This window comes from Camelus dromedarius, chromosome 22, assembly GCF_036321535.1.
Source record: "Camelus dromedarius isolate mCamDro1 chromosome 22, mCamDro1.pat, whole genome shotgun sequence".
NCBI classification, from domain to species: Eukaryota; Metazoa; Chordata; class Mammalia; order Artiodactyla; family Camelidae; genus Camelus; species Camelus dromedarius.
In genome coordinates this window covers 4,242,334-4,262,709 of record NC_087457.1, presented here as the reverse complement: position 1 = coordinate 4,262,709, position 20,376 = coordinate 4,242,334, and the positions used below count along the sequence as shown (strand labels likewise).

General features: G+C 43.8%; 1 long non-coding RNA gene across 1 annotated transcript; it reads left to right on the top strand.

Annotated features, from left to right (window-relative positions):
• Positions 1–13,327, top strand: LOC135318837 (uncharacterized). Its single transcript, XR_010377219.1, has 3 exons — positions 1–111; positions 3,196–3,320; positions 13,226–13,327. It is a non-coding gene; the product is annotated as an uncharacterized LOC135318837 (long non-coding RNA).
• Positions 13,328–20,376: the final 7,049 nt, after the last annotated feature.

The window sequence follows — 20,376 nt, the reverse complement described above, 5'->3', positions numbered from 1 at the left end:
CAGGAATTCCCCTTTCACAAAATTGTATGTGTTTGTGTCTGAGAGAGAGAAATGGAGACAGACAGAAAGACGGAGACAGAAGAGCACCCCCTCAGAAGAGAGCTAGTTAAGGTGAGTTTTGTGCCTTTAAAAACATTTGGGGTTTTGGTGGGAACAAAGTATTTACATTGTCTCATTCTCCTAGTTGGAAACCTTGGCCCCATACTCAGTGTTAGCGGCCTTGAATGGGGATTGGCACGGTGCATTTCATCTGGCGCTGCCACATCCATGCTCTGCCTTTAGCACGTTGCTTTGCCTCTCAGGGCTGCCACCCTTTTAACTGTAAGGAGAGGAGTCTGGAGTAGGTGATCCATCCCAGCTCTGCTGTTTTGCAAATTTCTGATTTCGTATTCGGATGAGGCTGGGATACACCCAGAGCAGTATAAACCAGGCCCTACCTCCTGTCTCTTGCTGGGGCAACCCTCAGGTCTGTGCCTTCTACTCAAGCCTTTACTGAGCCCAGCTTTTGTCAGGAGCCCAAGAGCCTACCGAGATGGCAGGGGACGTCTCTCGTGGTCACGGTGGCCATCATTTCTATTGGTTGTGCTGAAACAGCTCTTCTGAGATCCTCCGGCCACCCTTGCTCCAACCTGAGGACAGCCCTACCGTTTCTTTCCTAGGAGGAGGATCAATCCATGGTGCATTTTATGACAATCCTGTCCCCAGGAATGCACGGAAGGTTATCAGCTGAGTGAGGTGAGGTGCCTCTGTTTCTCTGCGTCCCTGTATCTCTGTCTGCTCACAGTGCCCTGCCTCCGGCTACTGAGCAAGAAAAGTGCTATTCACCATGATGGGTGTTTTGCAGATGTGTAGGTGATGGTCGTGTAGCTCATGTGTGGGCTTTGAGCTGGGATGGTGAAGAGCTTATAAATACCTCATCAACATTTATTCGAGGTGGCCTGGTGCCACACAGACTTGATTAATGAAGGCATCAAGCCTACACACTGGTTTGGAAACAACTTGGTTTTGATCAGTCACACTGCATGCATGACTCGCTGCTAATCTCTGGGTGGTTTTTTCATTTTAGATTTATTCACCCAGTGTCTTGCTTAAGCTGAAAAATACTTTTATTTCACCAGAATATTCTCTGATTCTTTGTTTTCACTCATCCAGTTTTTTAATTCCTTTAAAAATGTTGTGTTTATAATGCCTCCTTATTTCTATCATCTCTAGGTTCCCAGTGGCCTGAGCCATGGAGCAGACTTTATGTAGGAACTGTACCACCAAAAGAAATCCCCTCGCCATAATATCTTTTGAGGAAAATATTATTCTTTAAGACTCTAACACTAAATCGTAGAAGAAAGCATGGAACATTTCTTGTAGTTAATACATGTTCATGCAAAAAGAAATTTGATATTTTCATTGAAAAATGTTGACTTTAATAACTTTTACTAATGTGAATATTATTATTCATTATTTAATTAACCAAATAATACCACAGTTATTTATTATTAAGATTGAAAACTATTTACACAGTCTCTCAATTAGAAGACTGAAGTGTATTTAAAAGATGGAAAAATACCCATGATGACACCAACTTTTTTATTAACTAAATATCAAGAACTGTGCAGGGTTAAGATTTGACCCCCTGCAAGCTGCCAGGTTAGCATGAGGTAGTCTGTGGATGCTGCCAGAACACAGGACACTCCCCCAGGATCAGAGACAAAGGACTTCCTGCCGGCACAGCAGGCAGCCTGGGGTTCATGTTCATGTTGCTTCCTGAGCTCTTTTCCTATTGCTGTTGTAACTAAGGACCACAGACTCAGTGGCTTAAAGTAACACACATCCATTGTCTCACTGTTCTAGGGTGCAGAAATGCAAAGTCAATGTCAGTGGGCTAAAACCAACGTGTGGCCAAGGCTACGTTCCACACTGAGGCTCTTGGGAGGGATTCATCTTACTACCTTTCCAAGCTTGCAGAGGTGCTCACACTCCTTGGCCCAGAGCCCTGTGTCACTGTGACTTCTGCTGCCACATCACATCTCTGTCTCTGACCAATCTGCCTCTCTCCTCTAAGGACCTCCTTGATGACGTTTGCTTCCCACAGTGATCTGCCATCCCAAGGTCCTTGACAGTCACACCTGCAGAGTCCCTTTTGCCATGCACAGTGACATTCCTAGGTTCTAGGGATCAGACCTTGGACATATTGGGGGCCATTATTCTACCGAGTTCTTCCCTTTGGCCCCACTGATTCTTGTCCATCCCACATGAAAAATGCATCCACCTCATCCCAACACCCACCAGAGTCTCATTTACTACACCATCAACTCAAAGTCCAACATGTAGTCTAACTATTATCAGCTCAAAAGCCTAAGTATTTTCATCCTCAACACCTAAGTCAGGCATGATTGAGACCCTGGGTGTGATCTTCTCTGTTCAAATTCCTGCAATGGCTTCTCATTTCACTCAGTGAAGAAGCGAGTGTCCTTATGATGACCTTACAGCTTTCCTCCCCCTCCCGAAGCTGAGCTCATCTCCGGTTTTCTCCCTGGCTCACTCCGCTCCAGCCACACTGGCCTCCCTGCTGTCCCTTGGGAATATCAGACATGCACCCACAGGCCTGTTGCCCTGGCCGGTCTCTGTCCAACTCATATGCTGAAGTCCTGAACCCCAGGACTACAGAACATGACCCCACTTGGAAATAGGGTTGTTGCAGATGTCATTGGTTAAGAAGAGGTCATTAAGTTGGGCCGTAATCCAGTATGACTTGGGTCCGGATAAATAGGGGCAATGTGGACAGAGAGACACGTGTACATGGGAGATGACGTGATGAGATGTGGAGAGAAGACGGTCGTCTCCAAGCCAAGGAGAGAGGCCTGGACCAGCCTCTCCCTCCCAGCCCTCAGGAGGAGCCTGCCCTGCTGACACCCTGCCTGCAGACTCCCCGCCCCCAGGGCTGTGAGACAGTGAGCCTCTGTGGTTCATGTCACCCAGTGTGCGGTGCTGTGTTAGAGGGAGCTCAGCAACTAGCACCGCGTTCTCAAGGTCCTCAGTGAGCCCAGCTCTGGCCATCTCATTTTAACCTGGAAACTGCCTTCCCCTTGTCTCTGCCCCAGAAACCCCCTCTCCCTGATCATATTATTTCTATCACCTTCTAGAATACCATATATTTCACATGACTGTCAAGACTGTAGTTTATGTTCTGCTCCTCCTCAGTCCTACAGGGACAAGGATCCTTATTTGTTCACTGACGGACCTCAGGTGGCTTGACCTGTACCCGTGGCACAGCAGTCAATACAAATTGGCCGGATGGAAGGAGGGATCGTTCCTTACATTCACAGGTGAGTGAACGAAGATTCCGGGGGACTGAGAGTTTCGCTCAGGCACAGAGCTGGTAAGTGTCAGGCCAAGGTGGGTTTCAGGTACCTATGAACCTGAGGGAGGCTTGAGTGATTCTCTTTCCATTGATTAGTATTTCTCAGGTGTCTCTTTTTCTGGCTCTAACTTTTGACTTCTTTCTGTTATTCTTCTAAGCTTTCAACCAGTTTTAAGTTTTAATTCTGCTTTGTCTCAGGTAAACAAATAAAATCTGTAAATCTTTCAACTCATTATATATTTCATCTAAATACATTGTGATTAGTGATGATGTTTTATTTCTGGCATCTTGTTTTGTGATTTCTATTTGCTTTGCTCTGCTTTTCTCCTGCCTGTTATATACCTTGCAGTCATGGTTAAGAGCATGGCGTCTAGAGACAGCCTATCCGGGCTTGGTTCCCTCCCTTGCTAACCATGTAACCAGTATATGTAATCCCTTTGAGACTCACTTTCTTCATGTACAAAAAGTGGTACTATCCGCCTCAAAGACTGTGAGCATTAAGTGATAAAATAGATGAAGAACTTAGAATAGTGACCGGCCTATTTTGCGTTCTTCATTTTGACTTCTTTATTTTTATTCTCTTTTTAAACAATTACTTTAGAGATTACTGTTGAATTTTAATGAACACCCTAGATATTGAAGATTAAAATGTTACTTAACCCATTCATTGAATTTTATATACCAAATGATATCTGTGTTTTATTTCCATAAGTTCTGTTTGGTTCTTTAAAAAATTGATCTGTTTTCTTTTTCATGATGTCCTGATTGTTCATTATGTTATATAAGATTCATTTTATCTTTTAATGATTCAGTCATACTTCTTTTATGCTCTCTCTTAGATTGTTTCATAATTTTAGGCTCTGGAATATTAATCATCTTGTGTTTTACGGTTAGATCTTTCTTCCCAGTGGCACTGATTTCCTTCTGTTTTTAGTTGTGTGTCTGTGTGTGTGTAGAGTTGTGGGAGCTTCTCTATAGTGAGTACATATTTTTTCCTATGATTGTCCCTTACATCTTGGTTTTTAAAGTTTCCCTAGAGAACAATTTTGTGTTGCTTATCCTAAGGCTCCAGGTGATATGATCAACCTTGAATTATTATATTTTTGGTTTGGGAATTCCGGAATCTTCAGTGGAGTATAAATTTGGATTCCACATTCATATAAAGCAGGGGCGTGGAGATTAGATTTTTTAAGGGAGACTTTGTTTTTCCCTAGAGAACCGGTTGTTACACCCCTTTCCTGTGTGCACATGTGGAGAACTTTGAGTCTCCCTTTCAGTGAAGAGGCAAGTCTTCCAATACGTCTTATGCAGAGGTTTCTATAAAGGAAGACTCTTCTACATCTGGTATGGACCCTGTTTCCTAAATGGACATTGTATCCCTATTTATGTGCAGATGAAAACCCCTTCCCTCCAGGGTGCGGTGGCATCAGCTCACAAGATTACCATTTTGGCGTTAAGTGTCCTCTTTGTATTGTCACCTGGGAACTTCTCTTTCCATAGTTAGCTCTGTGTTACTTTTGTTGTATTTTATCCAGCATTACTGAAAGTTTTACTTAAAAGGGATCCTAATTAGCTCTGTTTACCTGTTTCCAGAGCTGAAAGCTTCAGTTCTAGAGTATCTGTTTGATTTTTCTTAAAAATACATTCCAGTATATTTCTCTGGTGAAAGTCTTGACCCTGTTATATATTCTCCCATCATTTCCTTATTTTCTTGAATGTGTTAAAAGTATTTTATAGCCTTTATTTTTAACTCTGATGCCTACATCACCTGGGGTTTGCATCCTTTGTCTAATATTTCTTATTCTCATTTTATCCATCATATAGTCTTGACATGTTGCATGTCTAGAAATTCTTTATTACATGGAAGATATTGCAAATGAAAAATCCATATCTTATCTTCCGTAAGAGGTTTTCTACCTTCCCGTTAGGCAGACAGGGTGAGGGACTGATCATCTCACTCCAATCAGGCCCTGAGTTGTGTCAGGAGAGAAGTGCCGTTTTTCTTAAGACAGCTTTGAGGTATACTTGGCAAAATAATTTTCACACATTTAAAGTGTACAACTTAATACATTTTGACATGTGTATCCCCAAGAAACCATGACCACATTCAAGAGAGTGAACATACCCATCACCCACAAAACTCTTCTCCTGCATTTTGTTGTCCCTCCCTCCCTCCCCATCTATTCCCCTGAAAACCATTGATCTGCTTTCTATCACAACATACTGGTTTGCATTTTCAAGATCGTTGTATGAATGGATTCATGCAGTATCTACTCTATGTTGTCTGACTTCTTTCATTCAGTGTAATTATTTTCAGAGTCATCTGTGTTCCTGTATTAATAGCTTATTTTTCTTATAGCAGAGTATTGCTTAGTGCTGAGTTTTTCCTGAATAGTTCATTGTGAGCAGTGTTTGGATAGAACATCCTTTGTTTCTTCATTTACTTCTTGATGGATGCATGGGTTGTTTACAACTTGAGCTATTATAAATAATATTGAAGTGAATATTTAGTTACAAGTCTTTGTATGGACATATGCTTTTATTTTCTAAAGCATCAGATGAGGAATATCTGGCTTATATGGCAGATTGGTGTTTACCATTTTTAAAGAAACTGTTAAACAGTTTTCCAAAATGGTTGTGCTATTGTAAATTCCTCGTGGTGTGTATCAGTTCTGGTTGCTCTATTTCCTTGCCAGCACTTTGTAAGGTCGGTCTTTCTAATCGTATACATTCTAGTAGGTATGTGTACTACTATCTCACTGTGGTTTTTAAAAGCATTTCTCTAATGACTAATGGCATCTTTAATCAGCATCTTTTCATATGCTTATTATCCATCTGGATATCTTTACTGAAGTGTGTTTTCTGGCCTCATTCATTCATTCAGGTGTTTGCATTATTATTGAGTTTTGAAAACTTTTTATTCTGGATCAGACACAAAGAAAGACCTTTACCAGATATATGATTTGCAAATAGCTTCTGTCTATGGCTTGTCTTTTCATTTGCTTTGCAGTGTTTAGAAGAGCTTTGAAGAGTCTTCATTTTTGTAAAGTTCACTCTATCAGTTACTTTTTTTAAAATAGATTATACTTTTGGTGTCATAGCAAAGAAATATTTGCCAAACCCAAGATAATAAAGCTTAAGCCTATGCTTTTTCTCCTAGGTGTTTTATAGTTTTAGATTTCCTATTAAGATCTATGATCCACTTAGAGTTAATTTTTGTATATTTTGTGAAGTGTGGATCAAAGTTCATTTTTTTTTTTTTTGCATAACACTATCTAACAATTCCAGCACTACTTGTAGAAAAGATCCTTTTCTCCACTGCAACCTTTTGAGAATCAATTGTCTATATAAGTGTTCGTTTAGTTCTGAACTTTCTATTCTGCTCCATTATTCTACTTCCCTGTTTTACACCAACACCATACTTTCTGATTACTGTAGCTTTATAAAAAAAGTCTGAAAATCAGATAGTGTAAGTCTTCCAAATTTGTTTTTCTTGTTCAAAGTTGTTTTGGATATTTGGGATCCTTTGCATTTTCATGTGAATTTTAGAATCAGTTTTTAAATTCCTTACATCCTCTTCTGCCAAAATTCCACCCATGTCTTTGGCCATCTCCAAAGCCACATTTTCTGAAGAGGTCTCTCTAGATCCTAGGTGAAAGTAATTCCTCTTTCATCTGTGCTCCATTCACATTTCTTAATATTTGATTACATTTATTCATATTTGGCTTTATGCACTTGTCTGATCTTTCCTGCCATATAGTAAACCTCTCAAGATTAGGAATCTTGACTTGGTTCCCTCTGTCTGCTGAGAAAACTAGTTCTATGCTTTGCAGGAGTGAGCCCTGCAGTAAGAGGTATCTGCAGCACACGTCTATCTCATTGTTTGCATATTGTCAAGGAATCCTGCAGATTTGGAATTGTTTATTGATTGTTGTCTCCAAGACGGCTAGGTCTTTTTTATTTCTATTACTACTGCTGCAGTTTCAAAGAACAATGGGCTAATTATTTTCCAAATATGAAAACATACTGTAATTGAGTTGTGATGCAAATTATGTGCTGCTGTGTCTTAAAAACCTGCTTAGTGTTCACAGGCCCCTTCACTCATGGAACTTTTGGGAGAATGACATATCCTTAGAGATAACACTGCTGACTTTGGCGACTTGAGCAGCAGTATCTGAACTCACTCCTGCTGTTTTTCCAGTGTCCCCTCTAGCCGTCCTCCAGCCCTCCATGCCCGAACCTGCAGTTCTGCCCTCGAAATGCCTATTACTTCTCAGGAAGACTTCCCTATGAAACATAATCATATCCTTCTTGTGGGGACATTCAGTCCAGTGACCTGACAGCAGAGGAAAATGTTTAGTCTGCTCTTGGTAGAGCCTAAACTCTTCCATACTTATTAGAAGCAAATCCAATGAGGAAACTGTGTTGGCATCTAACAAATCAGCATAAATGTCTGATGAGGAAGATCAGCTTCCCCATCCCACTCAGGCGTCATGTTGTTGTGACACTCACCATGGCTAACATTTTCTCCTGTGTGCAATGTAAGTTTCAAGACATTATGAATGGCTTTTTGTTTTTCTTCATTGGTCTTTTCACATTTACTGTGTCTGGTGAGATTATATGAATCCTGCTTATTTTCAGCCCAGCACTTACCCTTTTTAAAGGATCACGTGTTTAAAAGGCTAGTGGACAATTTGTTAGAAGATAGAAGTCCTTAGATTTTGGTCCTAGAGTTGAATCTTGGTTAGGGGTGAATGAAAATTCCCATTAAAATTTTAAATTCAGTGTTACAAAGTTTTAAAAATAGTTAAATATTAGCCAATTCCATTAAACACTTTAGCAGTTATTTACTTTTAATCCTGCTTCTGGGGCAATTTTGCAATGATTCCCTCCCTTTGTTGATTCCCTCTTTGTCAGAATCCTTGAGAGGCCCCTGTCATCACTGTCAGTATCATCATCATCATCATCACGGAACTGATTCCTCTGGAAAGTTCTAGGAAAATAAACAGATGTGTGGGGTTATGTGTAGGTCAATGTGTGCATATACAATAAGAACAGTTATCAGACATTAGATGCAAGATATCCATTTTATTTAGAGAAGAATGTGGTCATGAAATCCTGATGTGGTGAATGAAGGAGCAGTGGGAACAGGATAGTCAGTGGAAAGGAGGAGGAAGTGAGCGAAGCGGGGAGCATAGATCCTTGGTTAGCCGATCATCAAATTGGTGTGAATGAGGGGAGTGTGGTGGCAGAATCATGTTCCTCCCCTGCCACAGGTTAGCCAACAGTGACATGTTTCTGTACATGGCAAAAGGGATGACAGATATATTAGGAGAAATATCTTAGAGGATTTCAGTATTCTAAATTCTCTATTAGCCTTTTAAACCCATGATACATTATTAAAGTTTAGTGGAGGGCCACAAATAAAAAGGATTCATATAATCTCACCACACATACTGAAGGTAGAAAGACTAAGGAAGAAAAACAAAAAGTCATTCATAAGTGCCTTGAACCTTAAATTGCTCATGGGAGGAAATGTCACACAAGGTGAGTGTCACAGCCACATACATAATGCCTGAATGGGAGGGGAGAAGGGGATCCTGAGATGAGACAATAGGGTGAGTAGCCTGGATTGTCCAGGTGGGCCCAATGTAATCACAGGGGTCTTTAAAATTGAGGACGTAGCCCAGCTGAGTTTAAAATCAGAGGGAGGTGTAGCCATGGAGCAGTGTTCAGAAAGGCTGCTGGCCATGAAAATGGAGGAAGTCGTGGGACACAAGCTAAGGAAGGTGGGTGACCTCTGGAAACTGGAAAAAAAAAACAAAAACGAGGAAACTTTCTCTTCTAGATCCTCTAGAAGGAAGGAACTCTGCTGGCAACTTGAATTTAGCTCAATGAGAACTGTGTTGGATCTCTGACCTCCACAGCCATAAGCTGATAAATCTGTGCTGGTTTAAGCTGTTAAGCAAGTTTGTTACAGTGGTAATAGAAAAATATCATAGTGAGCGGTAGTGTAAGGGATTAAAGTTCTAGGCTGGGGTGTGGAGAGGATTCTGACATTTACACCTAAAAAACAACCAGGTGCAGTGGAAAGGTGTTTTAAGGAAGACCTACCTGGCAGGGCTGTTAATAGGACTGTTTGGTGTGAGGAGAGCATTGGAGTAGGGGAATCAAATAAATCTCTACCAGAAAAATAAGGAATAAAATATAACAGTGCTTCAGTGTTAGTGGATGCAGGAATGGAAATGGGCAGAGAGATATAAACATTACTTTGAAATTAGCTACAGGTTTGATGATTGCATGTTGGGGAGAGTTAGCCGATGTGTGGACTGAATGTTTGCATCCCCTCAAAATCCATATGTCAAAACCCCATCTCCCAGGGTGATGGTATTGGGAGGCGGGGCCTTTGGGAAGTGATTACTAGGATAAAATAAGGTCATGAGAGTAGAGCCCTCATGAATGGGATTAGTGCCCTTATAAAGGGCCCCAGATTGCTTGCTTCTCTCTGGCCCATGAAGATAGTGGGAAGACAGCCATCTTCGAGTCATGAAGGCTATCATCTCCCAGATGCATTGACCTCAGCCTCCAAAACTTAAGGAACATGCTGGTTGTTTAAGCCACCTGGCCCATGGTAATTTGTTACAACATCCCAGACTGACGAAGACAGTGGAGAATGCCTCTGAGTTTGACACTGATTGCCTGGAGAATGCTGAAACCCAGGGAAGTGGGCAGCACCGACGTTTACTCATTTAATCCTGGCAACACGGTACGAGATAGAGTCTACATATTCCTCGCTATTTAAAAGGGAAGGAAAAAGAGGCACAAATAACAACAACAACAACAACAACAACAACAACAACAATTTTTCCAAGATTCACACAGAACCCCTGGAGGCAGAGTGAGAATTTATACTCAGGCAGGCTGACCCGAGAGCCCCTGCTCATAACTACTAAGTCAGATCACCTTGCTTATGTGGATCAATTTTTTTCAAGTGTGATATGAGGGTACTGTGTCCAGTAACTTATAATTTCAAAATAACTCACTGTAAGGGAAACATTAGTCGCAGGCATTGCAAACCACAGTAAGCTACACATACAAAAATAACTCGTTAGGGCAAGATAACCAATAATGTTTTTAAATATTATACTTTCTGTACCTTTGCAATAAAATGTGTATTTATAATTCTGTCTGCCTACAGAATAACTTCATAATCCTGAATGTGGCTGGTGGCTCCCATGGTGGACAGCACGGGCCTAGAAAATTTAAGTGACTTGTCCAGCCTCGCCCAGGAAGCTAGTGGTGGGATCAGAGATATAGGTTGTGACTTTTCCTTCCTATCCAACAAGTCCCTCATGGAGGCTTAGAAGCTTCTCCTTTGGTGCCCAGCTGTCTATTCGTACTTATGACATCTTGTCAGGTGTCCCAGCCTTCTCCTGAACATAAGCCAGTAACAACATCTGCTCTTTTCTGGCCAGGTAATACATTCTAGCAGCTTCCATTGACTTCTTGGCATCAGTTCTTACCTGGAAGGGTAGTGGCTAGAGATGCAAATGTGTCCACATGACAGGGTTTTCATAAACATAGCAGGAGTTGTCAAGAGAAGAAAACGTCAGGAAGACAAGTGGAAGCAGGTCATTTAATATACCAAATGGGTACTTTCAATGAATGTTTGTGTTTCCAAGTCCAGACTTGTTCTGCTCGTGCATTACAGGCCAATAAATCGGGAGACCAGGTTTTGGGGGCAAGAAACAGCGACTTTAATTTGGAAACCCAGCTGAGAAGATGGAAGTCTAATGTCCTGGAAAACCATTCCCCAAAGTCAGAATTCAGGCTCTTTTTATATTAAAAAGGGGAAGCAGGAATGCTTGGTTGCTGCAAACTTGGTTTATGAATTCTTTGCTGTTAGAGCCTTTTGTTCTTGCAGCTCTTAGCCTGGGTCAGATCCGTGTAAACCTCCAACAAACAAATGTTATTTTCTATTCTGTAACATGTTACCTTATATGAATGGAAAAGTGTTAATATCCTTTAAAGTCAGAGCCTTGAGAATAGGGTCTCCTGTATATTTCAGGATCTAGGCAACATTGTTTTACAAAAGGTGCAGAACAAACAAGACTAAACCTAGGAAACAGGGCACAGGGTTAAACTCAAAAGAACAGATGTAACATGGAGTCAGATTTGTTCTTTCCTATTTCAGTAGTGCCATGGAGAAGGCACTTTGGGCAGCTTGTTGTAGGGTCCTGGAGGCTTTCTCTCTCAGCCTCTGGGCGCCTCTATTGCAAACCCTTCATAGCTGTTTGGCCTGCTGGAAAACCACTCCGACTGTTTTGCCCGTAAGATGCGTTCTGTTTATAACTCATCTCTACTCCTTGGAAAACAACTCAATAAAAACTCAGTTGGTTTTCCACCAGCCATGGGCAGGGGTGAGGAATAGCACTTTATTATTTTATAAAAAAAAAATAAAAGAAATCTTAAAACAGCACTGGGCACATAGGAGAGAGTCAATAAATGCTTCCTGGCTAAAATCAAAATTGATGGCTCAGTGATTCCATGGCTGCTGTATTTGCTGAGCTTGCTACTCCTTTGCTCCATTACACATTTTTTTTAACTGAAAAAGAAATACATGCATGTGGTTAAAAAAATTCAAACAGAGCACAAAAATACACAAGTGAAAGAAGTTTTCCCTCATCCTCTCTTCTTTCAGCCCTCCCTGGAGATGCCACTGTTTATTATCCTTTGTTTGCTTTTCCAGATAGGCTATGCACATTCCCACCTATGTATGTAAATTCCTTTAAACTTTTACTTATTTTTAACTTAAAGGGGTTTAAATCCTGAAGTGGCTTCTGCCTGGGTAATAGAACAGAACAAATCTGACTCCATACTAGATCTTTTCCTTTGAATTTAACCCTGTGCTCTGTCTCCTAGGCTTCATCTTGCTTGTGAAACAGTGTTGCCTAGAGCCTGAAATATACAGAAGAGCCTAATCTGAAGGCTCTGACCTTTAAGGATATTTAACACTTTTCCATCCATATAAAGATAACAAGTTGCAGAAAAGAAAATAACGTTTGTTTTGCTGGAGGTTTACAGAGATTTGACTCAGGCAGATAGCTGCAAGAACAAAGGATTCTAACAAAAAAGAATTCCTACACCAAGAAGTTTGCTACAACAAAGCACGTAGGAAAGGAGCCTGAATTCTGACTTGGGGAGATGGTTTTCCAGGACATTTGTTTGCCATCAAGGTCTACAGAAACTTGCTATTCCATGCCCCAACACCTGGTCTCTGAAATTATTGGCCTGTCCTGCACTGAGGAGAATGAATTTGGACCTTGTAACACTCCTATCTACCTAGCAAGCTGGGCACTGGATCTGAGGACAGCTCTCCCACACCCAGGGACCTACTGTGAGCCCTTGATGGTTCCACTAGGGTGGGGTGTGGTTTATTCAGGAGGGATGGGCACTATGCACCAACACTCAGGCAGTCTGCTCTGTCTGGGGCTCTGATCTTGTACCTCCCGCTCCCCACCAGCCCAACACTTGGAACAGTGGAGCTAAGACAGAGATCGTGCCTGCCTGTTTCCCAGCGTGTAAAAGGGGAATATGAACTCTTCCCAAGGTAGTTCTGAGCGACAACACCTTCGGGTGCTTGGTTCCCAGAGCAACAGGGAACCCAGCTCCGCGTGGGATCAACGGGTGTGATCCCGTAGGGGTTCTGCAGAGGCCTCGGCTGGAGGGCTGGACCAGGGAGGGAAAATTTGAGCTGCGGGCCTTGAAGTGTTAGTGAAGGCTACAGAGGCAGGACTGAATTCTGTTTCAGGATGCCACCAGAGGTAAACCTTTTTCTCTACATCTCTGCTACTCCCCTCCCCTGTCCAGATCCCTCCCTTCTCTCTGCACTTCCTGTCCATCTGTCTCCCTCCACTTTTCTCCTCCTCCCCTCCTCCTCCCATCTTCTCCCTCCCTCACTTCCGCAGCTTCTCTCACAGAAACCTGAGGATCGCTGGCCCTCCTGGGCATGCGCAGTCAGTGCCAGGTGGACAGCGGTTTGGAAGCTCCATCTCCGAGCCGGGGATCTGCCCCAAAATCTTCTCAGCTATGTCGCCCGGTAAGCCTTTAGCTCCTGCCCCGGGGCCGGGGCCTCCGGCTGTGGAAGTGCAAGGTGGGGGGCTCACGGGAAAGGTTCAGGCGGCTGCGGGAGGACGCTCCACGTGTCACAGCCCGCGAGGGCATGATTCAGCGTGTGTTCAGCTATATTGCTCGGGCCAGGCCCCTCTGCCCGCGCCACCTGCCCCGGCGCCCCGGCCACAGCTGCTCAGGGCCAGGTGTGCACCTGCCGCCTCTCGCCCCAGCTGGTCTCCCCTCAGTCTGCGGCTGGAGTCCTCTTCCCCTCTCCCGCCCGCGAGTCCTCTCTTCCCGGGCTTCCTCTCCTCAGCCGCCGGCCCGTCCCCGTCCCAGGGCGGGCTGTGTCCCGGGACGGCGGGGTCTGCGGACCCGGACGGGGCAGCTGGGACTGGGGCTGGCCTCCGAGCGGAGCTGCAGCCCGCGTCCCCAATCCCCCGCTTTCCCTGCCCCGTGACCCCTGGGCTGCCCTCCTCTCCCTTTCCCGCTCCCTCAGGACCAGCTCGGTGGCGTGGGCGCTGCTCCCCAGGCTGAGAGCCTCCGGCCGGCCGTAAAGCCCAGCTTGTCCTGGTGAAGTCTGCAAAAGGGAGCGTCAGTGCTGAGGGAGCTTCCGTCACCTCCCTCAGTGTTTCTGCCCCAAGTAAGTTCCTTGAACACTTTCAGGTGTCATGATGGCGGTGCTTGATGATGTCACGTGGTTTTATACTGAGAGGGATTACAGTGTTGAAAGCAGGACTTGGTTCAGTTAAAAATGAGCTGAAGGCATGAGTATGTGACATCCTCCAGGCTTCCCTCTCCCAGGCTGAAACGTTTTACCGTTGATTTTAGAAAGATAGTTACAGTCCCTAACTAGCCCAGCCCAGCTTGGGTGTGTTAACAGGAACAGCACCACCAGAGGCGTTGGAGACCTAGGGACATTGCAGTCCTAAAGAGCTCCTGGCACACAGTTTGGTTTGTTTTGGTTTTTTCTTTTTCTTAAATTGTGCGGCAGACTAGTTGTATAGAGGGGAAAATAATTGTCAAGAGATTATTTTTCATATAACAGCTTTATTGTGATATTGTTCACACACCGTGAAGTCCATCCATTTAAATGGTACAATTCAGCAGCTTTTAGCATATTCACAGTGCTGCAACCATTATTATTCCAGAACGTTTTCGTCACTTCAGAAAGAACAGTGGAAATCAATGACCTATTCACCCTTACCCAGTGGTGGTTCTAAAGAAGTTTCTTGGCTGTTCCTGACCATAAATTAACTTGCTATATTCCATGAAATATCTGGTAGTAATTCTAATCAGAATTGCATTGAATCTGTCTATCAAAACAGGAAGAATTAATGTCTTTACGGCATAAACTTCTTCTAACCATGAATATATCTGAGACCCTACATTTTCATCTGTCCAGAGCCTGGCCCATGGGAAGTCCTCACTAATTTTGGGGCTTGTGAATGATGAGATTCTATACATTGTTAGTTGCAAATGTAGCCTTTCACAGAAGAGAAAAGTAACCTCAGTGAAGCCAAGTGACTCTCTGATAGTCAGAAAGGGTGACAGTCAGTGCTGGAGTGATACAGTGGACTTGCTGCTTGCAGCCAGAATTTTCCACCACCTACAGCTACGGGGATTACAGTGTTCTTTTATTTTTTTAAAGACTTGCTTTTATTTTTCTAATAATTTTTTATTGAAGTGTAGTTAACTTACAATGTTAGTTTCAGGTGTACAGCAGAGATTCAGTTATAAACATATTCATATGTATATACATACGTTTTAGATTGTTTTTAGTACAACTCATTACAAGAACTTGAATATAGTTCCCTGTGCTATATAGCAGGTCCTTGTCATTTATTTTATATTTATTAATGTGTATCTGTTAATCCCCCTTTTCCTACCTGCTAACCACAGTTGGCTTTCTATGCCCATGAGTCCATTTCTAGCAGCACCATTTTTCCTAGTTAATATATGCTGCTTGGCTGCTTTCAGTTTCAGTAATTCCATCTTATCTGTGGGCGTTTTTCTTCTGGTGGACCTGTATGTGGTTTGCACACGTGGTAATAGAGATCTGTATTTTGGAGAACTCCAGGCCTCGTGTAGTCCCTGGTAGAGAGCGCCCACTGAGCTGATGCTTGAACTGGGAAAAAAGCATAGTAAATGTTGGTATTTCCACTATAGTTGAGACTTCCAGGTTTCTATAACCTCTCTAGCCAACCTTAATGTTGGCTGCACCCATACTGGGTAATTTGGTGGTACTCCATGGTATGGTGATGTAGAGACAGGGCTTTGTATGCTCCTTCTCTATCCTTTTTCTAACACTCATTCTCCTGGGCCTCCCAGATCCTCCCACAACAGTGCCCAGGGCTGGCTTGGTGCTGCACTCAGGCAATATTTGTTAATAAGGCCCTTTCCTCATCTCTTCTGAGCCTCCGTTTCCTTCTCTGCACAATGAGACCGTAGACTAGATAAGTCCTTTTCAGTTTCTTTTAAAGCCATGTTTCCTTTGAGAAACAGAAAATGCCAATCTCTCCTCTCATTCCAACCCTTTAGATTTTGATATGTCCTCCAAAGAGTGACATAGTTCTTTGTGGAAAGCTGATGTGATTGTGATTCCAGGTGGCACAGGAAAGACTCTTCAGAGATTTATTGCAGGGAAAGGGCAGGAAAGGAGCAGTATGTCACACTTTCTGGTGTGAGCAATGGAGCAGGGGATTGGGTTTAAATACGGTGTCTGATGTGGCCTCTCTCTAATCTTGCACAATGTGATAAACCTCTCTCCCTCAGTTTTTTCATGTATGAAGTTGGGGTGATAGTATTTTAGGGTTTTTGTGAAACATTATACACATAATCCATTTGTTTCTCGGTAGAAACAAGAGCTGCTAGGGAGTCAGTGATTTCTTTAAAAAAAAAAAATCTTGTCCATAGCACTCTGTCTGTGTGTATTTTGAAGTTCCTGGAAGGTGAGTGTTGAAACTAAAGTCCATCATGGGACAGGTGGCCCATAGTCCTCTGTGCCCCAGATTGCCCCCTCCTCCCCAGTCCTCTTCCTCTCAGTCCAGAATGACGTTCCCTAGTAGATTTATACAGAGTTCTTGTGGAAATAGCTTTTCATTTTATTGTATCACCAAGAAAGGCTGCCATCATGATCTCTGTGGTCAGGTTTTGCTGACCTGAAGGCTATGCAATTGGGGGTTTCTATTTAATAAAAAGAAAAATAATTACAAATACAAACTTAGACCTAGGGTGGTGACAGGGGCTCTTGGAAGTGGGGGCCATTAGCTTTGTTAGCTTCAGGTGCAGTGGCCTTTGACCACGAGGACCCATCCTCGTGCTCTGAAATTGGAGGGACCAGTGGGTTCAGTGGGAAATTTGAGTGTATCTCATGGTCTAGGGATTGTACTATTTGTGCTGTGTGTTCCTTATTTGAGACAGTGAGCTCATTTAACCTCAATAGCCTCTTTAAAAATTAGACTTTTAATTTTGTGATGTAACTTAGATTCCCATGTAGTTGTAAGAGATAATATGGAGAGGGCCTATGGACAATTTGCCCAATTTTCCTTAACGGTTCAATCTTGCAAATTTCGGGTACAATTCATTACTGACTCACTAACCCTTTGAGGTTTATGTTATTGCCCTCATTTCTATTCATGATTAAACTGGGGCTTAGAGAATCACACAGGCCTGCCCAGGTCACACACATGGTTAGTGTAGAGTCGGGTGAAAGTGGGCTTGGGATTTCCAGGCAGTACCATTATGATGGTCTGTGGCAGGGAGCAGCATTCACTTTGCTTGTTTATTCATTCAACAAACATTTATTGAATAAACTCTGTGTGTCAGATGCTTTAATAGGGTTATCAGATTCTTCAGCAGTACTGAAAATCAGGTAATGTTTTCTGTTTTTTAATCTGAGAAAATTAGCTCTGAGAGGTTATAACCCCCCGAAAGGTAATATAGCTGATAAAGGAGGGATAGTAAATTTCTACAGTCCCCCCTTTTTATGCAGGTTGTAACCTAGGCATTTAACATTTGCAAACTTCAGTAATCCAGATAATTTCTTCTAAGGCAATGATTTTTTTTTAATTGAAGTATAGTCAAGTTTACAATGTTGTGTCAATTTCAAGCTGTTTTTTGAATTTTGAATTAAAAAATATTTTTTGAGGAGGGTAATTAGGTTTTTTTATTTGTTTCATTTTTTAAAATGAGGTACTGGGGATTAAACACAGGACCTCATACTTGATAAGCACGTGCTCTACCACTGAACTGTACCCTCCTCCCCAAGGCAAGTTTTCTTATTCATTATTCTGCAGCTTAGGAGTTCAAATAAATTGGATAGAAATCCAGATATTTTGATCCCACTGTGGTTCTTTTCTTTATATTCTGCTTAAAGGGGTGTGGAAAGCAGTTCCTTTGTTCATTTCTTTATTCAGCAGTTTTGAGCACTGTCTTTGCATTAGGGTTTGGCTAGGTGCTTGGAACAGAAAACAAGAAATGACCCTGCTCTGCAGGGGCAGGAAGCCTAGACCAAAAGCTGGGTAATGTGATCCGACCTACAGTAGCCATGTGCAGGCACTGAGGACAAACTGTACCCCCGTCTTTGCTTGGGCTTCCCTTGCCTTCTGGCTGATACACACCAGCTCACCGCAATCCAGAGGGGCCCACAGCCCACAGCAGAGTAAGTATATCGATCTCCTCTCCCCTCTCGGCAGGGGCTGCAACATGAGCACCCCTGATTATGTGCAGTGCGCTGAGAACGACCAGATTCTCCCCGTGGTGGTCCAAGCCATTGGGATCATCTCAGAGGAGAATTTCTTTTGCATCTATAAGCGAATCACCTTGGTGAGCCAGATCAGCCTCTGTGGCTCCCATTGGGCACTCTGTATCCACTACAGGCACCACTATGCACCCGAGAATGGGTGGGGAATCTTCCAGACCCACAGCAAGGTAGTGGGCCTTGTCACCATTGCCGACTGCCTCTCGGCCAAGGCCTTCGATAAGCTCCACGTGCAGAGGAGCTGTATGGCACATCGTTAATGACTCTCAGTTCTTTGTGCTGCATAGGTAGGTAGCCGAGCAGAAGCGCACCGACGTGGCCTTCAATCCACGAGGACTGCAGGCTGGTGGAGAAGAGGATCGAGGACTTCACTGTCTCTCTCTTCATCATGCTCAAGTCCAAGTGGCTGGATAGGGCCCCCAACAAGTCTGGGGATAAGATCCCCCTCCTCTGCACCTTGTTTGAGAAGGAGGACTTCATGGGATTGGACACAGACAGCAGGTAAGTCTACTTGGAGGCCCGGCCACCCTCGATGTGTGCCAGATTGCTTCCCTATATCCAGGAAGGGATCATCAAGGAAGAGGGCTGTCTTGTAGCCAAGAGTGGATAGAGGTGCAGCCCGCTGGTTTACAGACATTTAAAAGTGAATCCGTCTTTGTTTCAGAGAGATCCTTTTAGGGATATTGTGGACACTTACTCCAGCTTTTCAGCCAGGACCCCTGGTGGGACCCCTGGAGTTGCTGTCCAATAGAGTAGCCACAGCCTCTGATGCTAGGAGAGCTGGGGAGGAGGCTGGTCTGAGCTGACATGTGCTGTAGGTCAAATGAACATCAGATGCTGAGACATCTAATAAAAGGAATGTAATCTACCTTGTTCCTTTCTATATTGATTACATGTCAAATTGATAGTATTCTACGTACAGTAGAATAAGTAAGATCTGTTCTTAAAATCACTTTCTAGTATTTGTTTTTTGTTTGTTTCTTTGTTTACTTTTTAAATGTGGCAACTGGGAAACTTTCTTTACATGGATCTCATTTCATTTCTGTTGGGCAGCCTGTCCTGCGACAGTCTCATCCCTTTGCTTAGATAAGAGATTCTGAATCCCGAGATGCAGAACGAGGCTCTGGTTGAGCTGGGGGTGGACCCGGTGTCTCCTGACTCCTAGGCCCAGTACCTGCACGGCTCATGTCCTCTCTTCATGCCCGACAGCCACCATGCCAGGTTAGGTCATCAGAAACACCGCCAGGGATTTACGAATGAACTCCTTACACAGGAAAAGGCGTGTCACGGAGTATGGGACAGAGCAGGGAAAGGTTCATCCTCACTATGTCCCTGTGATTAGGTCAAAGGCCTCACATTGCCTCGAAAGTGCAGATGAGCTCTTATGGGCTGCCTACCCACCACCCCCACTTTCTGCTCTGTTTCCCCGTGTGTCCATTGTGCCGTCCCTCGGGCAGAAGAGGTTGAGATGCCTTTGCCGAGAGGTGGTCCCCCTTTGCTGGGGAAAGTGAGGGAAGTTGTGTACCCCCGGCCTACGGCCTCAGGCCTTGAGTCTGGAGAGCACTTATGGCGGTCTCACAGGTGACGGTCGGAGAACCTAGCACGTGCAGCCGGGTCCGCTGTGGAGGCGGTGATCTGTGATTCTTGAACTTGCCCAAGATCAGATCCTACTTTCTGGTTGTTGGTCACTTGGAGGAGAAGGTGCCAGAGAATTGAAAAAAAGAATGTCCAGACCAGCCCTGTGAGTGAGAGGCACAGGGGACCTGAGTCCCACCTGCGTGGGGATGCCTGGCGAACTCTGCATGAATTTTCAGTTCCTCCCCGGATATTCCTCTATGGCTTAAGGAAGGGGCAAGGCATGTCGTGGCAATGATCTGTACTTGTCCTCACACGGCCCTGCGATCTACATGTCCGCATTCCCCTCCTGCTCCTTGGAGATGAGGTGGCAGGTTTAGGAGCCTGGGCACTGCTGAAGGCACAGCTGCCAGCACCGGGCTTCTCCCAGACTGGCTCCGTTCACCTCACCTGTCACCTCCTGCTGAGCCCCCAGGCATTAGTCCAGGTAGGTGCATCAGTGCAACGTAAGAAGGGACCAACTTCTCCCCCTGGACAGACTGTTCGGTGAGCAGTGGAAGCCTGGAGCCATGCC